The sequence below is a fragment of the Aristolochia californica genome, unplaced genomic scaffold (assembly GCF_029961685.1).
Source record: "Aristolochia californica isolate CCGP_79_NKW_82.1479 unplaced genomic scaffold, dmAriCali1.0.hap1 SCAF_15, whole genome shotgun sequence".
Lineage (NCBI taxonomy): Eukaryota > Viridiplantae > Streptophyta > Magnoliopsida > Piperales > Aristolochiaceae > Aristolochia > Aristolochia californica.
Genome location: NW_027181826.1, coordinates 16305573 through 16325982, shown reverse-complemented (window position 1 = coordinate 16325982; position 20410 = coordinate 16305573).

Below are 20410 nucleotides of genomic sequence, written 5' to 3'. Positions count from 1 at the left end.
TATCTTCAACATGTTTCTGCCATGCATACCTACCTCATTTCAAACATTTTAGGATCAATTAGAAATGTTTTTTCTTATAAAATTCCACCAAGCTATTAGGGGTTGTACTAGTGGAATTTCCCAAACATGGATAACAAAACTTTGGAGTTCATTTTTAGTGGGTGAAATAATTTTCTTCACTTACATTTATTATTGTTTTCAAATTTTTTTGCAAACATGAAATCTAAAATTTTCATTTTGTTTACGAGAAAAGTGGTAGAAGTTTGAATTTGAAAAAAAATTGAACATCCAAAATGGAAATCCAAAAAGTACTGAGGGAGATAATTCTAAAAAGTATCTCTGATTTTGAAGGATGGGCTATTTGGCTTTGGTAAATATCCAACCTCACGTTAACTTGAGAATTTAATTTTTTCTACTCCTTGAAATTTTTGGATGATTAGCTCATTTGCAACTTCAACATGTTTCTTGCATGTATACCCACCACATTTAAAACATGTTAGGATCAATTAGAAATCTCTTTCTTATAAAATACCACCAATCTATTAGGGGTTGTACTAGTGGAATTTCCCAAACAAGAATAATAAAACTTTGGAATTCATTTTTAGTGCGTGAAATAATTTTCTTCACTTACATTTATTATAGTTTTCAAATTTTTTTGCATCCTGAACGCTAAAATTTTCATTTTGTTGTGATCGTTTAGTTTATGAGAAAAGTGGGACAAGTTTTGATTTGAAAAAAAAATTGAACATCCAAAATGGAAACGCACAAATGCTGAGAGAGATAATTCCAAAAAGTATCTCTGAATTTCAAGGATAGGCAAAAAGTGGGTTGTTTGGCACTAGTAAATATCCAACCACATCTTAACTCATGAATTTAATTTTTTCTACTGTTTGAAATTTTTGGATCATTAGGTCATTTGCATCTTCAACATGTTTCTAGCATGCATACCAACCAAATTTAAAACATGTTAGGATCAATTAGAAATCTCTTTCTTATAAAATGCCACCAAGCTATTAGGGGTTGTACTAGTCGAATTTCCCAAACAAGAACAATAAAACTTTGGAGTTCATTTCTAGTGCGTGAAATAATTTTCGTCACTTACATTTATTATAGTTTTCAATTTTTTTAGCATACATGAGCTCTAAAATTTTTATTTTGTTGTGATCGTTTTGTTTACGAGAAAACTGGGACAAGTTTGGATTTGAAAAAAAATTGAACATCCAAAATGGAAATGCACATATGATGAAAGAGATAATTCCAAAAGGTATCTCTTATTTTGAAGGAAAGACAAAAAGAGGGTTGTTTTTCTCTAGTAAATATCCAACCACAAGTTAACTTGAGAATTTAATTTTTTCTACTCCTTGAAAATTTTGGATCATTAGGTCATTTGCATCTTCAACATGTTTCTTGCATGCATACCAACCACCTTTAAAACATGTTAGGATCAATTTGAAATCTCTTTCTTATAAAATTCAACCAAGCTATTAGGGTTGTACTAGTGGAATTTCCCAAACATGGATAACAAAACTTTGGAGTTCATTTTTAGTGTGTCAAAGAATTTTCTTCACTTACATTTATTATAGTTTTCAAATTTTTTTCAATACATGACCTCTAAAAATTTTCTTTTGTTGTAATCGTTTAGTTTACGAGAAAAGTGAGACACGTTTGGATTTAAAAAAAAATTGAACATCCAAGATGGAAATGCACAAATGCTAAGAGGGATAATTCCAAAAACAATCTCTTATTTTGAAGGATAGGCAAAAAGTAGGTTTTTTTGGCTCTGGTAAATATCCAACCACACGTTAACTTGAGAATTTAAATTTTTCTACACCTTGAAATTTTTGGATCATTAGGTCATTTGCATCTTTAACATGTTTCTGGCATGCATACCCACCACATTTAAAACATGTTTGCATCAATTAGAAATCTCTTTCTTATCAAATTCCACCAAGCTATTAGGGGTTGAACTAGTGGAATTTTCCAAACATGGATACCAAAACTTTGGAGTTATTTTCTAGTGCGTGACATAATTTTCTTCACTTACACTTATTATAGTTTTCAAATTTTTTTGCATACATGAACTCTCAAATTTTCATTTTGTTGTGATCCTTTTGTTTACGAGAAAAGTGGGACAAGTTTGGATTAGAAAAAAAATTGAACATCCAAAATGAAAATGCACAAGTGCTGAGAGAGATAATTCCAAAAAGTATCTCTGATTTTGAAGGATAGGCAAAAACTGGGTTTTTTGGCTCTGGTAAAAATCCAACCACACGTTAACTTGAGAATTTAATTTTTTCTACTCCTTGAAATATTTGGATCATTAGATCATTTGCATCTTCAACAAGTTTCTGGCATGGATACCCACCACATTCAAAACATGTTAGGATCAATTAGAATTTTCATTCTTATAAAATTCCACAGAGCTATTGGGGGTTGTACTTGTGGAATTTCCCAAACATGGATAACAAAATTTTGGAGTTCATTTTTAGTGCGTGAAATAATTTTCTTCACATACATTTATTATTTTTTTCAATTTTTTTTGCATACATGAAATCTAAAATTTCATTTTGCTGTGATCGTTTTGTTAAAGAGAAAAGTTGGACAAGTTTGGATTTGAAAAAAAATTGAACTTCCAAAATGGAAACGTGCAAATGTTGAGATATATAATTCCAAAAAGTATCTTTGATTTTGAAGGATAGGCAAAAAGTGGGTTGTTTGGCTCTGGTTAATATCCAACCACACGTTAACTTGAGAATTTAATTTTTTATACTCCATGAAATTTTTGGATCAATAGGTCATTTGCATCTTCAACATGTTTCTGGCATACCTACCCACCACATTTTAATCATGTTAGTATCAATTAGAAATTTCTTTCTTACAAAATTCCACCAAGCTATTAGGGGTTGTACTCGTGGAATTTCCTAAACATGGATAACAAAACTTTGGAGTTCATGTTTAGTGCGTGAAATAATTTTCTTCACTTATTTTTATAATAGTTTTCAAATGTTTTTGCATACATGAACTCTAAAATTTTCATTTTTTTGTGATCATTTTGTTTATGAGAAAAGTGCGACAAGTTTGGATTTGAAAAAAAATTGAACATCCAAAATGGAAGCGTACAAATGCAGAGAGAGATAATTCCAAAAAGTATCCCTTACTTTGAGAAATAGGCAAAAAGTCGGTTGTTTGGCTATGGTAAATATCCAACCACACGTTAAATGGAGAATTTAACTTTTTCTACTCCTTGAAATTTTTCGATCATTAGGTCATTTGCATCTTCAACATGTTTCTGGCATGCATACCCATCACATTCAAAACATGTTAAGATCAATTAGAAATCTCTTTCTTATAAAATTCCACCAAGTTATTAGGCGTTGTACTAGTGAAATTTCCCGAACATAGATAACAAAACTTTGGAGTTCATTTGTAGTGTGTGAAGTAATTTTCTTCACTCACATTTATTATTGTTTTCAAATTTTTTTGCATACATGAACTCTAAAATTTTCTTTTTGTTGCGATCGATTTGTTTACAAGAAAAGTGGGAGAAGTTTGGATTTGAAAAAAAATTGAACATCCAAAATGGAAACGCACAAGTGCTGAGAGAGATAATTCCAAAAAGTGTCTCAGATTTTGAAGGCTAGGGAAAAAGTGGGTTGTTTGGCACTGGTAAATATCCAACCACACGTTAACTTGAGAATTTAATTTTTTCTTCTCATTGAAATTTTTGGATCATTAGGTCATTTGCATTTCAACATGTTTTTTGCATGCATACCCACCACATTTAAAACATGTTAGGATCAGTTAGAAATCTCTTTCTTATAAAATTCCACTAAGCTATTAGCGGTTGTACTAGTGGAATTTCCCAAACATGGATAACAAAACTTTGGTGTTCATTTTTAGTTTGTGAAATAATTTTCTTCACTTAATTTTATTGTAGTTTTCAATTTTTTTGCATTCATGAACTCTAAAATTTTAATTTTGTTGTGGTCGTTTTGTTTGCGAGAAAAGTGGGACAAGTTTGGATTAGAAAAGAAATTTCACATCCAAAATGGAAGTGAACAATTTTTTAGAGAGATAATTCCAAAAAGTATCTCTGATTTTGAAGCATAGGCAAAAAGACTGTTGTTTGTTTCTGGTAAATATCCAACCACACGTTAACTTGAGAATTTAATTTTTTCTACTGCTTCAAATTTTTGGTTCACTAGGTCATTTGCATCATCAATATGTTGCTTGCTTGTATACCCACCACATTTAAAACATGGAAGGATCAATTAAAAATCTCTTTCTTATAAAATTCCACCAAGCAATTAGGGGATGTACTAGTGGAATTTCCCAAACATGGATAATAAAACTTTGGAGTTCATTTTGAGTGTGTGAAATAATTTTCTTCACTTACTTTTATTATATTTTTCAAATTTTTTTGCATACATGAAATCTAAAATTTTCATTTTGTTTACGAGAAAAGTGGGACAAGTTTGGATTTGAAAAAAATTTGAACATCCAAAATGGATATGCCCAAATGCTGAGAACGATAATTCCAAAATGTATCACCGATTTTGAAGGATAACCAAAAAGTTGGTTGTTTGGCTCTGGTCAATATCCAACCACACGTTAACTTGAGAATTTAATGTTTTCTACTCCTTGAAAGTTTACGATCATTAGCTCATTTGCATCTTCAACATGTTTCTGGCATGCATTCCTACAACATTTAAAACTTCTTAGGATCAATTAGAAATCTCTTGCTTATAAAATTCCACCAAGCTATTAGGGGTTGTACTAGTGTAATTTCCCAAACATGTATAACAAAACTTTATAGTTCATTTTTAGTGCGTGAAATAATTTTCTTCACTTACATTTATTATAGTTTCAATATTTTTTGCATACATGAACTCTAAAAATTTTCATTTTGTTGTGATCGTTTTGTTTACGAGAAAAGTGGGACAAGTTTGGATTTGAAAAAAAATTGAACATCCAAAATGAAAACGCTCAAATGCTGAGATAGTTAATTCCAAAAAGTATCTTTGATTTTGAACGATAGGCAAAAATTGGGTTGTTTGGCTTTGGTAAAAATATCCAACCACACGTTAACTTGAAAATTTAATTTTTTCTACTCGAACTTTTTGGATCATTAGGTCATTTGCATCTTCAACATGTTTTTGGCATGCATACCCACCACATTTAAAAAATTTTAGTATCAATTATAAATCTCTTTCCTATAAAATTCCACCAAGTTATTAGGGGTTGCACTAGTGGAATTTCCCAAAAATGGATAACAAAACTTTGGAGTTCATTTTTGGTGCGTGAAATAATTTTCTTCTCTAACACTTATTATAGTTTAAAATTTCTTTTGCATAAATGAACTCTAAAATTTTAATTTTGTTGTGATCGTTTTGTTTAGGAGAAAAGTCCAACAAGTTTGGATTTGAAAAAAAATTGAACATCCAAAATGGAAACTCACAAATGCTGAGAGGGATAATCCGAAAAAAGTATCTCTGATTTTGAAGGATAGGCCAAAAGTGGGTTGTTTGGCACTGGTAAAGATCCAACCACACGTTAACTTGAGAATTTAATTTTTTCTACTCCTTGAAATTTTTGGATCATTAGGTCTTTTGCATCATCAACAAATTCCTGGCATGCATACCCATCACATTTAAAGCATGTTAGGATCAATTAGAAATCTCTTTCTTATAAAATCCACCAAGCTATTAGGGGTTGTATTAGTGGAATTTCCCTAACATGGATAACAAAACTTTGGAGTTCATTTTTAGTGCGTGAAATAATTTTCTTTACTTACATTTATTGTTGTTTTAAAATTTTTTTGCATACATGAACTCCAAAAATTTCATTTTGTTGTGATCGATTTGTTTACGAGAAAAGTGGGAGAAGTTTGGATTTGAAAAAAAATTGAACATCCAAAATTGAAACACACTAGTGCAGAGAGAGTTAATTCCAAAAAGTATCTCTGATTTTGTTGGATAGGCAAAAAGTGGTTGTTTAACTCTGGTAAATATCCATCCACACGTTAACTTGAGAATTTATTTTTTTCTACTCGAAAATTTTGGATCATTAGATCATTTGCATCTTCTACATGTTTCTGGCATGCATACCCACCACTTTTAAAACATGTTAGAATCAATTAGAAATCTCTTTTTAATAAAATTCCACCAAGCTATTAGGGGTTGAACTAGTGGAATTTTCCAAACATGGATGACAAAACTTTGTAGTTCATTTTTTTGTCCGTGAAATAATTTCTTCACTTACATTTATTATAGTTTTCAAAATTTTTTGCATACATGAACTCTCAAATTTACATTTTGTTGTGTTCGTTTTGTTTACGAGAAAAGTGGGACAAGTTTGGATTTGATAAACAATTGAACATGCAAAATGGAAACGCACAAATGCAGATATGGATAATTAATAAAAGTATCTTTGATTTGGAAGGATTGGTAAAAACTGGGTTGTTTTGCTCTGGTAATTATCCAACCACACGTTAACTTGAGAATGCAATTTTTTTTGAAAAAAAATTGAACATCCAAAATGGAAACGCCCAAATACTGACAGAGATAATTCCAAAAAGTATCTCTGATTTTGAAGGATAGGCAAAAAGTGGGTAGTTTGGCTCTGGTAAATATCCAACCACACGTTAACTTGAGAATTTAATTTTTTCTACTCGAAATTTTATGATCATTAGGACATTTGCATCTTCAACATGTTTCTGGCATGGATACCCACCACATTTAAAACATGTTACGATCAATTAGGAATCTCTTTCTTATAAAATTCCACCAAGCTAATAGGGGTTGTACTAGTAGAATTTCCCAAACATGGATAACAAAACTTTGCAGTTTATTTTTAGTGCGTGAAATAATTTTCTTCACTTACATTTACTATAGGTTTCAAATTTTTTTGCATACATGAATTCTAAAATTTTCATTTTGTTGTGATCGTTTTGTTTACGAGAAAAGTGGGGTAAGTTTGGATTTGAAAAAAAATTGAAAATCCAAAATGGAAATGCACAAATGCTGAGAGAGATAATTCAAAAAAGTATCTCTGATTTTGAAGGATTGGCAAAAAGTGGGTTTTTTGGCTCTGGTAAATATCCAACCGCACGTTTACTTTAGAATTAAATTTTTTGTATTTCTTGAAATTTTTGGATCATTAGGTAATTTGCATCTTCAACATATTTCTGGCATGCATGCTCACGACATTTAAAACATGTTAGGATCAATTAGAAATCTCTTTCTTAGAAAATTCTACCATGTTATTGGGGGTTGTACTAGTGCATTTTCCCAAACATGGATAACAAAACTTTGGAGTTCATTTTCAGTGCGGGAAATAATTTTTTCACTTACATTTATTACAGGTTTAAATTTTTTTTGCATACATCAACTCTAAAATTTTCATTTTTTTGTGATCGTTTTCTTTTCGAGAAAAGTGGGACATGTTTGGATTTGAAAAAAAGTGGAACATCCAAAATGGAAATGCACAAATGCTGAGAGAGATAATTCCAAAAAGTATCTCTGATTTTGAAGGAAAGGCAAAAAGTGAGTTGTTAGGCTTTGGTAAGTATCCAACCACACGTTAACTTGAGAATTTAATTGTTTCTACTGCTTCAAAATTTTGGATCATTATGTCATTTGCATCTTCAACATGTTTCTGGCATGCATACCCACCACATTTAAAATATGTTAGGATCAATTAGAAATCTCTTTCTTATAAAATTCCTCCAAGCTATTAGGGGTTGTACTAGTGGAATTTCCAAAACATGGATAACAAAACTTTGGAATTCATTTTTAGAGCGTGAAATAATTTTCTCCTCTTACATTTATTATAGTTTTCAAATTTTTTTGGATAGATGAACTCTAAAATTTTCTTTTTTTTTTTGTTATCGTTTTGTTTACTAGAAAAGAGGGTCAATTTTGGATTTGAAAAAAAATTGAACATCCAAAATGGAAACGCACAAATGCTGAGAGAGATAATTCCAAAAAGTATCTCCTATTTTTAGGATTGGAAAAAAGTGGGTTGTTTGGCTTTGGTAAATATCCAACAACACGTTAACTAGAAAAGTTAATTTTTTCTACTCCTTGAAATTTTTGGATCATTAGGTCTTTTGCATCTTCAACATGTTTCTGGCATGCATACCCACCACATTTAAAACATGGATCAATTAGAAATCTCTTTCTTAAAAATTCCACCAAGCTATTACGGGTTGTACTAGTGGAATTTCCCAAACATGGATAACAAAACTTTGGAGTTCATTTTTAGTGCGTGAAATAATTTTCTTCACTTACATTTATTATAGTTTTAAAAGTTTTTTGCATACATGAACTCTAAAATTTACATTTTGTTGTGATCGTTTTGTTTACGAGAAAAGTGGGACAAGTATGGATTTGAAAAAAAAATTGAACGTCCAAAATGGAAATGCACAAATGCTAAGAGAGATAATTCCAAAAAGTATCACTTATTTTGAAGGATAGGCAAAATGTGGGTAGTTTGACTCTGGTAAATATCCAACCATATGTTAACTTGAGAATTTATTTTTTTCTACTCCTTGAAATTTTTGGATCATTAGGTCATTTGCATCTTCAACATATTTCTGGCATGCATACCCAACACATTTAAAACATGTCAGGATCAATTAGAAATCTCTTTCTTATAAAATTCCACCAAGCTATTAGGGGTTGTACTAGTGGAATTTCCAAAACATGGATAACAAAACTTTGGAGTTCATTTTTAGAGCGTGAAATAATTTTCTCCGCTTACATTTATTATAGTTTTCAAAATTTTTTGCATTCATGAACACTAAAATTTACATTTTGTTGTGATCGTTTTGTTTACGAGAAAAATGGGACAAGTTTGGTTTTGAAAAAAAAAATTGAACATCCAAAATGGAAATGCACAAATGCTGAGAGAGATAATTCCCAAAAGTATCACTTATTTGGAAGGATAGGTAAAAAGTGGGTTGTTTGGCTCTTGTAAATATCCAACCACACGTTACCTTGAGAATTTAATTTTTTCTACTCCTTGAAATTTTTGGATCTTTAGGTCATTTGCATCTTTAACATATTTCTGGCATGCATACCCGCAAAATTTAAAACATGTTAGGGTCATTTAAAAATCTCTTTCTTATAAAATTCCACCAAGCTATTGGGGTTACACTAGTGGAATTTCCCAAACATGGATAACAAAACTTTGGAGTTCATTTGTAGCGCGTATAATAATTTTCTTCACTTAAATTTATTATAGTTTTCAAAAAAATTTGCATACATGTACTCTAAAATTTACATTTTGTTGTGATCGTTTTGTTTACGAGAAAAGTGGGACAAGTTTGAATTTGAAACAAAATTGAACATCCAAAATGGAAACGTACAAATGCTGAGAGAGATAATTGCAAAAAGTATCTCTGATTTTGAGGTATAGGCAAAAAGTGGGTTGTTAGGTTTTGGTAAATATCCAACCACACGTTAACTAGAGAATTTAATTTTCTCTAGTCCTTGAAATTTTTGGATCATTAGGTCTTTTACATCTTCAACATGTTTCTGGCATGCATACCCAACACATTTAAAACATGTTAGGATCAATTAGAAATTTCTTTCTTATAAAATTCCACCAAGGTATTAGGGATTGTACTAGTGGAATTTCCAAAACATGGATAACAAAACTTTGGAGTTCATTTTTAGAGCGTGAAATAATTTTCTCCGCTTACATTTATTATAGTTTTCAAATTTTTTTGCATACAAGATTTCTAAAATTTTCTTTTTTTTGTGATCGTTTTGTTTACTAGAAAAGTGGGACAATTTTGGATTTGAAAAAAAATTGCACATCCAAAACGGAAACGTACAAATGCTGAGAGAGATAATTCCAAAAAGTATCTCTGATTTTCAAGGATAGGCAAAGAGTGGGTTGTTTGGCTCTGGTAAATATCGAACCACACGTTTACTTGAAAATTTAATTGTTTCTACTCCTTGTAATTTTTGGATCATTAGGTCATTTGCATCTTCAACAAGTTTCTGGCATGTATACCCACCACATTTAAAACCTATTAGGATCAATTAGAAATCACTTTCTTATAAAATTCTACCAAGCTATTAGGGGTTGTACTAGTGGAATTTCGCAAACATGGATAACAAAACTTTGGAGTTCATTTTTAGTGCGTGAAATAATTTTCTTCACTTACAATTATTATAGTTTTCAAAAAAAATTTCATAGATGAACTCTAAAATTTACATTTTGTTGTGATCGTTTTGTTTACGAGAAAAGTGGGACAAGATTGGATTTGAAAAAAAAAATTGAACATCCAAAATGGAAATGCACAAATGCTGAGAGAGATAATTCCAAAAAGTATCTCTTATTTTGAAGGATAGGTAAAAAGTGGGTTGTTTGACTCTGGTAAATATCCAACTACATGTTACCTTGGGAATTTAATTTTTTCTACTCTTTGAAATTTTTGGATCATTAGGTCATTTGCATCTTTAACATGTTTCTGGCATGGATACCCGCCAAATTTAAAACATGTTAGGATCAATTAGAAATCTCTTTCTTATAAAATTCCACCAAGCTATTAGCGGTTGCACTAGTGGAATTTCCCAAACATGGATAACAAAACTTTGGAGTTCATTTGTAGCGCGTATAATAATTTTCTTCACTTAAATTTATTATAGTTTTCAAAAAAATTTGCATACATGAACTCTAAAATTTACATTTTGTTGTGATCGTTTTGTTTACGAGAAAAGTGGGACAAGTTTGGATTTGAAAAAAAATTGAACATCCAAAATGGAAACGTACAAATGCTGAGAGAGATAATTCCAAAAAGTATCTCTAATTTTGAAGTATATGCAAAAAGTGGGTTGTTTGGTTTAGGTAAATATCCAACCACACGTTAACTAGAGAATTTAATTTGTCTACTCCATGAAATTTTTGGATCATTAGGTCAATTGCATCTTCAACATGTTTCTGGCATGCATACCCTCCAAATTATAAACATGCTAGGATCAATTAGAAATGTCTTTCCTATAAAATTCCACCAAGCTATTAGGGGTTGTTCTAGTGGAATTTCCCAAACATGGATAACAAAACTTTGGAGTTCATTTTTAGTGCGTGAAATAATTTTCTTCACTTACATTTATGATTGTTTTCAAAAAATTTTGCATACACGAACTCTAAAATTTTCATTATGTTGAGATCGTTTTGTTTACGAGAAAAGTGGGACAAGTTTGGATTTGAAAAAAAATTGAACATCCAAAATGGAAATGCTCAAATGCTGAGAGAGATAATTTCAAAAAGTATCTCTGATTTTGAAGGATAGGCATAAAAAGTGGGTTGTTTGGCTCTAGTAAATGTCCAACCACACGTTAACTTGAGAATTTAATTTTTTTTACTCCATGAAATTTTTGGTTCATTATGTCATTTGCATCTTCAACTTGTTTCTGGCATGCTTATCCACCACATTTAAAACATGTTAGGATCAATTAGAAATTTCTTTCTTATAAAATTCCACCAAGGTATTAGGGGTTGTACTAGTGGAATTTCCCAAACATGGATAGCAAAACTTTGGAGTTCATTTTTAGTGCGAGAAATAATTTTCTTCACTTACATTTATTATAGTTTTCAAATTTTTTTGCATACATGAACTCTAAAATTTTCATTATGTTGCCATCGTTCTGTTTACAAGAAAAGTGGGACAAGTTTGGATTTGAAAAAAAATTGATCATCCAAAATGGAAACGCACAAATGCTGAGAGAGATAATTCTTTTCCACCATGCGAATACCCAACTGGGTAGAGGTAATGACCTTCTATAGACATTCTTTTCCCACTGGAAAAACCAGGAATGCGTAAGGGAGGGATTTTGGTAATAAAAGGTATTATTCCAAGAATCCATATAATCCCAATAGTTAAATTCCTTATCATTAGGAAGATTAGCTACTTTAGCTAGATCAAATTTTCCCCATGTTGAGGGATGCATGAATCTTTGAATTGTACATTTACTATACGCTCTTGGGCTATCCCATTTAGCCACATTTGCCAGTGTATGATGTACTACTATCGAATTGAGATGAACCAAAATTGATTCAAAGGAATACCATCATTTTCCTACACGGATAGGACAGTAGGCTTCTCCAAGCCATTTCTGTAACATTTCCTAGGAATCCAATGTACCCTCTAAGTCCTCTCTATTGAGGATTAAAATTGTCTCCGTATCCGGGAGAGCAATATACTCAGGTTCTGCTTCAAGTGTCTTTTTATACGACACTGGGGCTTTGCCCTTCTTGTCTGAGGAATTTCCTCTTTCTTGATTTTTGCGGCCTCGGCCTCTTGATTGATTGCCACGTCCTCTCATTGGAAGTGGATTGCCCCTTGCGGGGTTATATATGATTTTGACCTTGGAGAAATTCACGAGTTAGAAAATCAGGTAAGGAGTTTAATTCTCCTTTGATAGGTTCTATATCAAAATCAAAGGCGCTTAATTCCGCCTGCCATCTGGCAAATATTTGTTTGGAAGTAAGATTCTTCATCCTTCTTAAGAATCAATTTGGCAACTGAACAATCAACTCTTAAAAGGAATTTCTGATTTAATAAATCATCTTGAAATTTATGAATGCATTTAATTATTGCCAATATTTCCTGTTTAAGAGTGGAAGAATTAATTTGTGCATCATGCCAGTTACCAGAGGTAAATCGAACAAGTTCTTCTTTACCAGCAGGATTAATTTGTTTTAAGATGCCACCATAGCCTATATGGGAAGCATCGGTCTCTACAACCTTTAGATAAGAAGGATTAGTCAGGTTAAGACAAGTGAGTTGTTTAACCTTACTTTTAATTAATTGGACTGCCTGTGTATGTTTGGGAGTCCAAGGCTCAGGATTCTTTCTGAGTCTTTTATGCAATATTGCGGAATCTTGTGCAAGATGAGGATAATAGTCCGCAATATAATTGAGACTTCCTAAAAATCTCTAAAGTTGAGTTTTCTCCAGTAATTCATCAGGGAACTTGGAGGCAAACTCAATGCTTCGATCAATGGGAACTATTTTTCCCTTGTATTGTGACCTAAAAATCTAATAGAGGTCTGAAACAATTTCATTTTCGGTGCCGATATCACCAACCCATGTTTTCTAATAACTGTTTTGAAAACATGTAAATGCTTAAAATGAGCATCTATAAATTTTGAATAAACGAGGATATCATGAATATAAACAATTGTAAACTCAGAATAAGGAGCAGATATATCATTCATGATATTCTGAAATTCAGATGGAGCATTTTTCGAACCAAAAGGCATGACATTCCATTCAAAGTGACCAAAAGGGACAGTGAATGCATTTTTATATTTGTCCGTTTCATTGATTTGAATTTACCAATATCCAAATTTCAAATCAAATTTTGAAAAGATTTTAGCAGAAAACAATCTGTCAAATAAATCTTTTTTGTTTGGGATAGGATAACGAATCCATCTCAAACAATCATTAAGTGGTTTATAATTAACCACTAATCTTGGAACACCTCGTTCCTTCTCTGCATTTTTATTGACATAAAAAGCAATACAACTCCATGGGGAGTAAGATTTTCTAATTAACTTCTTATCCAACAGATTTTGGATTTCCTTTTTGCAAAGGTCTAGTAAAGCATGTTTCATTTGACTAGGCCTTGCTTTTGTCGGAATGGTTCTTTCATTGAACCCATCAATATATGGTAAAGACACAATATATTTATGTCGATCCCAAAAAGCTGTAGGAATGTCACTACAAATTTCTTGGGCAAATATTTTATGAAGAGAACTAATTTTCTCTTTTACCAATGTAGTTTTTAGCTGTTGTTCAAGAGTTAAAAACTGAATTTCTTTATGCAGGAAACTAAGATGATGTTATTTAACATTTCTCAATTCTGAAATCTCATTAATGAAACTGATTTGAGGAGGAGATTTGAACGAGAAATATATAGGTTTGTTATTAACCTGACCATGAATTCCATGGTCGTCAATGCCTTTAATTGGTATAATTTTCTCCAGAAAAGGAGTGCCTAATATGACTTATAAAAAGTCAGTAATTATGCATTGATTATTAGTGCAGATGGATGCATTGTTTAATTTATATTTAATTTTCTTTTTGTCTCCATTGGCATTGGCCAATGTTTGAGTTGTTTTCTCAAAATACTGGGTTGGCATCACCCTTCCTGGATGCAGTTCAAGTCTGCTCCACTATCAAACAGAGTTGTCAGTTTCGGAATGATAAAGTTTTGATCAATAACTAAATTGATAACATTATGCCATCTTTGATGTATGACTTTGGTAATTTGATTAAGAAAAGATTCCTCAGTTTTCTTTTCTTGCTTCAAATTATTTTGTTCATATTTTTGTTCAAGCTTTTTATAAAGGGATTTTAATTCTTTTAATTCAAGCTTGATTTCTTTAATTTCTCCTTGTAATGAGAAGATGGATACTGGTTGTTTTGAAGAATTGGTTTCTTCATAATGACCAATGATTTCCTTCAAAGAATAAGGTTTAACTCCTTGAATGGGAGGTATCTTTGAAGTACTTTGAAGTTGATCAAGATATTCTTTGATTAAATATCTTTTTGTTTGAGGATCTTCCTCTTGATCAATGTTCTTAAGAATAAGTTGTTGATCAATAGTAAGAACATTAATCTGATACATTTGGGCCACAGATTGTAGGTGAGAACAACTGCAATCTAGGTCACCTTCTGATTGGTTGGATGGAGCATAATCTATGTCATCCCCAGAATCAGAATTTAAGAGAATTTTAGCCAACTGGATTCTCAATCCTTCATCTATCTAAAGTTGGTTAAGTTTCTCTTTAGTTTTGCATCTATTTGAATAGTGGCCTAATTTACCACATTTATAACAGACAATTTTCTTTTTGTCTGGAGGATTTCTTCTAGGAGGAGGTCTCAAACGAGGAGGAGGTCTCCTAGGTTCATGACGAGTCTTTTGATGAGACTGTCTTTTGGGATATCTCCTACTCTGGTGGGAGTAGGGTTTGGGTCTCTTAGAATGAGAGACTTTCCCTTTGCCCTTCCTTTGATTGGAAGGTAGTGGTCCTGTGTCACAGGCAAACTGTTCACAGAATTCACCAAGCTCCCGTTTTCTAGTAAAATTTTGTTTCTTAAGCTGAGCTTGCAATTTTAAATCATTATATAAGGTCAGTCCTTCTTGGATGATAGCACTGGTAAGGAGACCATATGTATATTGATGGTAGTTAATAATTCCTACCTCATTACCTAACCTTTTTCTTACCTTACTGGCAAAAAGAGTTGGTAACCCATCAATAAATTTAGCTTTCCAATACTCATTATTGGCATCGGTTCTTTGCATAACCTTAGTGAGGAAAACATCTTTATACCATCGAAAATGGCTAAGTGTTCGACACCTAAGATTTTGCAAAACCTCTCTTCCCTTATCAGTAGTGGAAGTTAAATTGCCAATAAAATGATGAACAATACAGGAAATTAAGGTGTAAACTACATCATCCTCACCAAGGTAGACTTGGCTAGATTCAGTTTTAACAACCTTTTTGGAGTTATAAATTTCCTGATGTTGTTCAGGAGTGAGGATATTATCCCACAACCTTTTAGGGTTCTAGAAAACCCTGTAGTAAGCATTTATGCAATTCCTTGATCAGAATTCTTATGTTGTCGACAAATTGTACAATACATAAGCATTTAGCGACAATGTTCTAGAATCTGATATTCAGACATGGCATCTATGTTCCATTCATAGATGGCTTTCCCATCATAAGCTTTTTGATCTATATACACATTCTCTTCATATAATAGGTCCTGAGGTGTAGGCCTATGATAATAGAGTTTGTGATTTAGATCCCAACGTCGTGTAGATTTCTTTGAATAATCCAATTTTTGGATACTCGGTTGGTCTTGTATCATTTCTTGAAGCATTTCTTCAGTATGATTGACATTGGTGAGACCTAAATCTTTGAGATTTAATTCTTGACCAATATCAGAATCAGAGTATGCGGAAGGAGTTAAATCCTCTGTATTTTGTGATAAAGAATCTTCTTGAGATTCATCATCATGAGATTCATGAGATTCAAGTATGTGTATACTTTTACGAACCTCAGCGGCTCTTGCTTCTTGGGCATTTTGGGCTTGTTTAATTTGATTGTCCGAAAGATTTAATTTGCCTAACCTAGATAATAATTCCTCAACTAATTCAGAATGATTATCCAATTTAAAGTTCCTAACTAGAACAGGTGGTTTGATGAGTGGTTTATTGTTCATCAACAATGGTAATTTGCGATAAGATAAGTCATAGGGATTGGGACAATATTTCTCGGGAGTACCTTTATCCAATAAATCTTCAATACGAGTTAGCTGTTGGCCAATTGTTTGGAGATTTAAATTGGTAAGGTTGTTTTGTCTCCTGATCTAACCCATAGGATTCAGACTAACTTCAGGATTAACAAAAGCAACTGCTTCAACATAATCAGGGGATTTGCTTGAAGCGCTTGGAAATTCAAGCTTTATCAGATTAGTGGGAGGATGGACTGATCTGATGGTAATGCCAGACCAAAGCTGTCATTCTTTCGTTAGGGTAGAAAGAGTGGGGGTAGTGGAAGAAACTAATGGTCGTTTCTCCGCCTGCTTGAGTCTGAAACGCATAAACCAATCAACAAAAGACATAATTACCTTATTTGTTTCCAAATAAAAATAAAATTTTGTTGATAATTCCATGCGTTCTGGATCCCCATAGGTGTCAAAAAACCAGTTTTTGAAACCTAAATTATTGGGATGAAAAAATTCAGCTTTAATGGCTACTCTGTCCACCACAAAAGGTGGTGGGTCTTGGTTACTCTGTTGAGGTGTAAAAATCATAATCACAGAGTAAAACCAGTCATTTCACTGGGAGTGGGAGAAGTCCTTTCATGCTCCCATTCTCGGTAGACCCCATGAGGTATCTGGGTGTCAAATATGTGGATTCCTTTTAATGAGGAATCATCCTTTATGGATTGTTTTTCATCCAATTCTTGTAGGCGAGAGGATTGGCCTACATCGGAATATCTGGATGATGATGGTGGTAAAGAGACCTGGTAAGGAGTCTTGTCCTTGAAATTAATTACCACATCGCCATCTGCTGATTGGATGACTTGATCAATATCCTGATTAATCAGGAGTCTTGGTGGAACAGCCTGAGGAATAGTCCAGTTGGCTGGGAAACGAATCCTCCCAATTGATCATCCTTGGAGTGACAACATTTGCACTCATAAGATTTGTCTCGATCAAAATAGTCTTACCCTGATCTGGTAAGTGTAATACCTTAGGGACTAAGGTATTCATAATTTTGAAATGAATACTTGCGATAACAACAATGGTTTCAGTTCCAGGAATAAAATTGTATCCCTGTGTTAGAATCCTCAACTGGATAGATTCTAACAAATTCCTATCAGTTAAAGATAGTGTAAGGTTTAGATGGACATTAAAATAAACAGGTCCCCGATTGACACTTGTTTCAACTATACCCATTAATGAGGTTTTCCAATCCAAACAGCGACCATCTCTAAGAATGGCTTGCAGACATGTGTTCATCCCTAGTAAGGTCAAGGGTTTGAACGCAATCTGTTTGCACCCAATATGCATATATTTTTTCTCAATATCTGCTAGATACTTATTGAGATTTGTTAACTCTAATAATTTAAGAGTTGAATCTTGATTTTCAAGATTGATTTTTTGTTCCATGGTTTTGATTCCCATGGTACTCGAAACGGTGAAAGTGCCTTTCTTGTATATTGAAGTTGGTTTTATGGACGGAATTGTCCAATCATTTAATTTTTGTTGAACTTTATATTCAACCAAAGATGCATTCTTAACCGATCCAGTAATTCTACTACTGGATGCCATATTTGGACAAATAAAAAAGAACAACAAAAGTTAAAACACAATTGAAAATAAACTAAATTACACTACAACAGGAGTGGTAAAAGAGAACCAAAAGGAGGAATATCCTAGTATGAAGAAAACATATTATAAACTGACTATATGGTAATCATGAACGAAGCAAACTAATGTTCATAATATCATAATCTATTTACTGTTTATCATCTTCTTGATCAGATACACGTCTGTCAACGATTTATGAGTAGAGGCCCTCAACGCCTACGCCTATCCTCGGCGACGGCAACACGGGCATAACTTCAACGCGACTTGGGTGACATCCCATATCATAACAAGAACGATGATAAATAGTAAAATCATTATAACATTGCGAAGTAAGTTAACTCCCCTGATGATTAAGATCTAAAAAATTTATAATAGTTTCCTCCATACCTGGATATTCAAGGTTTTGCCTTCCATGTCTCTGATACCAATTAAGGTTCATTTTGTGAAATGGACTCAAACCAGTCCTGAGCTTAAAGCTCTGGGTTTTGAAAACCCCCCAAGAAATACTAACATCTTTATCTTCTTTATGGTATTTTCTATACCATGGATCTAGAGGTGGGATTGTACTACAGGCTTTAATGATAAAGACCTTCCAGTATTATTACGAACATTCCATGTTCGTTGGTGGAAAATTTTCTCCAATATTGATGCTAAAGTGGCAGAAATTGCATCTGCTATCATTCAAAATGAAAATAATCTTGGATTGCACAGAATCCCAGAAGTCCATTATGACTCCAAAAATTTATTTGAAAGTTTCAAAACTCAATTAAGGAGTTTGATTCCGAATATCTCGGATAAAGACATTATGAAAAAATTATTAGAATCAATGAAGGATTCTATAGTTCTACAATGCAATGAAGGCACATCCTCTCACCCAACAGAAGACAATATGTCTGTGTCCAAACCATCTGCTGCCGAAGAAGAAGAATAAGAAGATGATAATATTGAAGAGCATGATGATAATGATAATGAGTCATTACCAGATAGTCAGCCTCTGGAAGATGACGAATACATTGCTACCATGTTTCAACTATTCGAAGCAAAATCTAAAAGAAAATAATTTTTCAAGATATGACTATGACTGACACATCTGTACCAAATTTGTCGGCCAAGTCCGTCCAAAAGCCATAGAGGAAATCTTATCCTCCGGCCCACAGCTGGCCAATTTGCCACATCAATCAAGGCACCTACAGTATCTTTGGTCGGCCATTTTCCATCAAGTAACAATCATGGGATGACGAATGTAGGCGCCTTCATCGGATAAGAGTGAAAGGTCTTAGACAAAGAAAGATTCTCTGGGACCAAGCCCATCAAAGGTCTCTTTCACATCTCAATAATGGAGATCAAAAAAGTCAAAAACATCTCAATTATGGAGACAATATTCCAAACAATCTAAGTAATAGAAATGACTCATCACAGCCGCCCCAATCATAGAGGGCTTATCTTTGTAGTAGTGGTGGATTTCAAAATTGTTAGAATCCACTTTAGTTTCCTCATGCTATATAAGGAGTTGTTTCATTTTGTTAAGGCATCAATTGAATCACCTTCTACTTTGTCGTCAAGGTTGCATGTTTGCATTCATTGAAGTTTATTGTAAGTACTTTATGATCTTGTGAATAGAGTATTTTTATTCTCGAGTTTCATCTATTTCTTTCCTTTTTGCCTTCTGTTTATTATTCCTACTTTTCGTTGTAGTTAACTTGAGAATTTAATTTTTTCTACTCCTTGAAAATGTTGGATCATTAGGTCATTTGCATCTTCAACATGTTTCTGGCATGCATACCCACCACTTTTAAAACATGTTAGGATCAATTAGAAATCTCTTTCTTATAAAATTCCACCAAGCTATTAGGGGTTGTACTAGTGGAATTTCCCAATCATGGATAACAAAACTTTGGAGTTCATTTTTAATGCATGAAATAATTTTCTTCACTTACATTTATTATAGTTTTCAAATTTTATTGTAAACATGAACTCTAAAATTTTCATTTTGTTGTGATCGTTTAGTTAACGAGAAAAGTGGGACAAGTTTGGATTTGAAAAAAAATTGAACATCCAAAACGGAAACGCACAAATGCTGAGAGAGATAATTCCAAAAAGTATCTCTGATTTTGAAGGCTAGGCAAAAAGTGGGTAGTTTGGCTCTGGTAAATATCCAACCACACGTTAACTTGAGAATTTATTTTTTTCTACTCCTTTAAATTTTTGGATCATTAGGTCATTTCCATCTTCAACATGTTTCAGGCATGCATACGCACCACATTTAAAACATGTTAGGATCAATTAGAAATCTCTTTCTTATAAAATTCCACCAAGCTAATAGGGGTTGTACTAGTGGAATTTCCCAAACATGGATAACAAAACTATGGAGTTCATTTTTAGTGCGTGAAATAATTTTCTTCACTTACATTTATTATAGTTTTCAAATTTTTTTGCATACATGAACTCTAAAATTTTCATTTTGTTGTGATCGTTTTGTTTAAGAGAAATGTGGGACAAGTTTGG